Below are 5,037 nucleotides of genomic sequence, written 5' to 3' on the forward strand. Positions count from 1 at the left end.
CAGGCGTTTCCAGGCGGGGAGCAGCGGGACTCGGCGGGAGCAGAGGCCGCTCGCCTAAGACGCCTTCCCAGTGGGTGCGCTCCCTGGATTAACAGTGGCGCTGGCTGTCACCCCGGCCGTCTCCCGAGCTCAGAGCGGGACAGCGCCCTGGGTTCCTAGGGCTGCTCCGCGGCCCTTAGCTGCGGCTTGGCGGGGTTCGGATGGCTGGCGTTCAGGTGCTGCCGGCTCTTGGCCGCTCCACCCGGTTTCATTTGGAGGCCTCGGACTCAAGCCACTTCCGCGAGGATGCTGGCAGAAGCCGCACCGAGCAGCAATCAAGGGGAGACCCGGGTTCTACAGCGCCGGGCGGAGGCTGTGCAGTCTACAATCCAGTGGGGGCTGCTCCGTGTCTTTTCTGCCTGCTCTTGAGGGTCGCAGCTGCGCGCAGTCTGGCTCTCTGGTTTTGCACGTGTTTTCTATTGAGGCAGTCCGTACCGCTGGCCGGTATGGCATCGGCTCTGTGCGGCTCCACTCGCCTGCGGGGCAAGGGGGCATTTTCTTGATTGACGCCCTCCTGCGGTCGTCACACCTCGCGGTGAGCGGTTTCTGCTAAGGTGCTCCATTAATCGTGGAAATGGAAAGACTTCCCAGCCTTTTCCCAGCTTTTTCTACTGAGACTTCTCAGGTTTTAAAGTTTATAATTTGCAACTATTTGTCCAAACGCAGCGGGACCACAGTAGGAAGAGGCGTGGACTGTGAGCCTGACCGCCTGTTCGAGTTTCACTTCGCACATTTTTGTTGAGCAACTAGTGTGTGCCAGCAGTGAAAAGGACAGACGTAGTCCCTCTCCTCACGGAGACAGGAAACAAATTTTAATACATGTATGTGCTAGGAAGGAGATGTACATAATGATCTAAAACCTGTAACAAGGGGACATCAGCTATCTGGGGGACATTAAGGAAGGGAAAAGCTTCCCAAGAATTGATGTTTGAAAAGTGAGTAGGTGTCAGCAAGCCCAGGGTGCTTTCACATTCCAAGTCCAGAGAACAGCATGTGAGCGTTGTTAGTTAATGCAACTTTCATCAAGTCACCATCCCTGAGTTTTTCTCACCTGAAACATTTGAGACTTGGCCTAAAGGCTCCTAATCTTTTTAGGGTAGTGTTAACAGGTATCTTTCAGAATCTAAGGACAGACAAGAGCTACAAGCCCAGACAAACTCAGAAATGTACTACACTGTCATTCGAGTTAAAGCATGTTGGGGGTAGGTAAGAATATAATTGCTCTATTATATAGTATATATAAATTATAATTTATATATGATATAAACTATCTCTGGAAGGATAACGAACATTGGTTGACTATGAAGAAAGGGGTGGATTGGAGGGAACATGTATGGCTGTGAATATTTGGAGACTTGCACTAGATGGATGTATGACCTATTTGTCGTATAAGTAAGTCCTTGAAGAAGTGACTGATTCTAGGTCTAGGGCAAGAAAAGTACAAGGTAAGCTCAAAGACATCTTGTGCCAGAAACCGTGAAAAGAAAATAGGGACCACCTTGGAGTGGTTTCCCTCGGCAAAATTTGGGGTGATTTAAGCTTTAAAAATACATTATAGATTTATACCACTTTGAATATAACAATTCGTGAGTCCGTAGTGGTACTCAGAGGGGGAAACGTGCAGTGGATGTGAAAGCTGGAAGAATGCCAGCTAACAGATGCAGAAAAATTGGTACAATCAAAAAACGTAATAATTCTTTCAAGAAAGAGTCATCATCAACTAACGAGTGAAATGTTGAGGATGAGGATTTTCACAAGGCCTCATAATATCATCCCAATTAACTGGATTCTAGATTTTAAAAAACTATAAAAGACATTACTTTTTATGGGGGGATAATGGGGACAAACTATGAAGTATATGTTAGTTTACATTATTAATATTCTTTTAGATATGATATTGGTATTGTAAGTTACTTTGGAAAATGTCTGCAATCTTGGGAGTTGCAAGCTAAAGTGTTTAGGGGTGATGGGTCATATCTGCAGCTTACTTTCATATGCTTCGATATATACATATATGTGCACACACATCTACATGTATATTTATACACACATATCTATGTATATGCACATGTATGTATATATATAAAGAGGGAGATATCACAGGTTCAGTTCCAGACCACTTCAATAAATAAACATAGCAATAAAGCAAGTCACATGAATTCGTTGGTTTCCCAGTGCATATAAAGGAGGTTATCTTTATACTGTATTCAGTGTTCAATAGCATTATGTCTGAAAAAACAATGTACATACCTTAATTTAAAAATACTTTGTTACTAAAAAAATTGCTAACTATCGGCAAGGGGTGTTAGCTCATGCCTGTAATCCTAGTACTTTGGGAGGCCAAGGCCAGCGGATCACTTGAGGTCATGAGTTCAAGACCAGCCTGGCCAATATAGTAAAACCCCGTGTCTACTAAAAATACAAAAATTAGCCGGAAATTGCTTGAATCCGGGAGGAAGAGGTTGCAGTGAGCTGAGATCATGCTACTACACTCCAGCCTGGGCAACAGAATGAGACTCCATCTCAAAAAAAAAGAAAAAATTGCTAACAATCATCAGTGCCTTCAGCAAGTCATAATCTTTTTGCTTTTGAGGGGTGTTGCCTTGATGTGGATGACTGCAGGGTGGGAGGCACAGAAGGTTGGGGTGGCTGTGGCAATTCCTTAAAGACAACAATGAAGTTTGCCACATCTATTGACTGCTCCATTCATGAAAGATTTCTCTGTAGCATGTGGTGATGTTTGATAGCATTTTTATCCACAGTAGAACTTTCAAAATCGGAGTTCATTTTCTCAAACCTTGTGCTGCTCTATCAAGTGTGGTTGTGTAATAGTCTCTCTCTTTTTTGTCCTTTTTTTTTCCTTTTTGTAGAGAATGGAGTCTCACTACATTGCCCAGGCAGGTCTCGAACTACTGGGCTCAAGCTATTCTCCTGCCTCTGCCTCCCTAAATGGATAACAAGCATGAACCATTGCATCCAGCTATGTAATATTCTAAATCCTTTGTTGTCATTTCAATAATGTTCACAGCATATTCAGCAGAAGTAGATTCCATCTCAAAAAAACACTTTCTTTGCTCATCCGTAAGAAGTAACTCCTCGTCATTCAAGTTGTATCATGAGATTGCAGCAATTCAGTCACATCTTCAGGCTCCACTTCTATTTCTCTTGCTGTTTTCAGCACATATGCAGTTAATTTCTCCACCGAAATCTTGAACCCCTCAAAGTCATCTGTGAGGGTTGGAATCAACTTCTTCCAAACTTCTGTTAATGTTGATATTTTTACCTCCTCCCATGAATCATGGCCTCTGGAGTGGTGAATCTTTTCCAGAAGGGTTTCACTTGACTTTGCCCACATCCATCAGAGGAATCACTATCTATGGCAGCTATAGCCTTACAAAATGTATTTCTTAAGTAATAAGATTTGAAAATCAAAATCACTCTTTGATTCATGGCCTGCAGAATGGATGTTGTGTTAGCAGGCATGAAAACAACATTCATCTCTTTGTATATCTTCAGAGCTCTTGGGTGACCAGGTGCATTGTCAATGATCAGTAATAATTTGAAAGGCATATTTTTTTTTTTTTCCTGAGCAGTAGATCTCAACAGTAGGCTTAAAATATTCAGTAAACCACACAGTAAAATGATGTGCTGCCATCTAGGCTTTGTTGTTTTATTTATAGGGCACAGGAAGGGTAGATGTAGCATAATTCTTAAGGGCCCTAGGATTTTCAGAATGGCCAATAAGCATTGCTTTCAACTTAAGTGTCCACTGCATTAGCACCTAACAAGAGAGTCAGACTGTCCTTTGAAACTCTGAAGCCAGCATTGACTTCTCACTAGCTATGAAAGTCCTAGATGGCATCTTCTTCCAATAGAAGGCTTTTTGATCTACATGTAGAATCAGTTTAGTGTAGCCATGTTCATCAATGATCTTAGCTAGATCTTCTGGGTAATTTGCTGCACCTTTTCTATCAACATTTTCTGCTTTACCTTGCACTTTTATGTTATGGTGATGGCTTCCTTCTTTAAACCTCGTGAACCAACCTCATCTAATATCCACCATTTCTTCTGCAGCTTCCTCACCTTTCTCAGCCTTCACAGAATTGAAGAGAGTTGGGGCCTTGCTCTGGATTAGGCTTTCGTGTAAGGGAATGTTGTGGCTGGTTTAATCTTCTATCCAGACCACTTGCACTTTCTCCAGATCAGCAATAAGGCTGTTTCACTTCTTAGCATTCATTTGTTCATTGGAGTACCACCTTAAATTTCCTTCAAGAACTCTTCCGTTGTGTTCACAGCTTGTCTAACTTCTGGTGGATCTTAACTTTCTACATGACCTCCTTGCTGAGCTTAATCATTTCTTGCTTTTGATTGAAAGAGACATGCGATTCTTGCTTTCCCTTGAACACTTAAGGGCTATTGTAGGGTTATTAATTTGCCCAATTTCAATATTGTTGTCTCTCAAGGAATAAGGAGGCCCAAAGAGAGAAGGAAAGAGACTGGGGAACAGCCTGTCAGTAGGACAGTCAGAACACACGACATTTATTAAGTTAGCCATCTTATATGGGTGCAGTTTGTGGTGCCCCAAAACGATTACAGCAGTAACATCAAGGATCACTGATCACAGATCATCATTACAGATATAATAATAAATATTACAAGAATTACCCAAATGTTACACAAAGACATAAAATGGGCACATATTCTTGGGAAAATGGTGCCAATAGACTTGCTTGATGCAGGGGCGTCACAAAGCTTCAATTTGTAAAAAACAGCAGTATCTGCAAAGCACGATAAAGTGAAGCACAATAAAATGAGGTATGCCTGTATCGAGAATTATTAACTGGTGAATTTAGGCGAAGAGTATACAGGCATTTGTTTTACTATAATTTCAGGGTATATAAGTATTTGTTGTACTCTAATTTTAGCTTTTTTATAATTACACATAGTAATTAAATTACCATAATTCCTATAGATTTGAAAGTTTTCAATGTAAAAATG

Source organism: Mandrillus leucophaeus, unplaced genomic scaffold, assembly GCF_000951045.1.
Source record: "Mandrillus leucophaeus isolate KB7577 unplaced genomic scaffold, Mleu.le_1.0 Scaffold331, whole genome shotgun sequence".
NCBI classification, from domain to species: Eukaryota; Metazoa; Chordata; class Mammalia; order Primates; family Cercopithecidae; genus Mandrillus; species Mandrillus leucophaeus.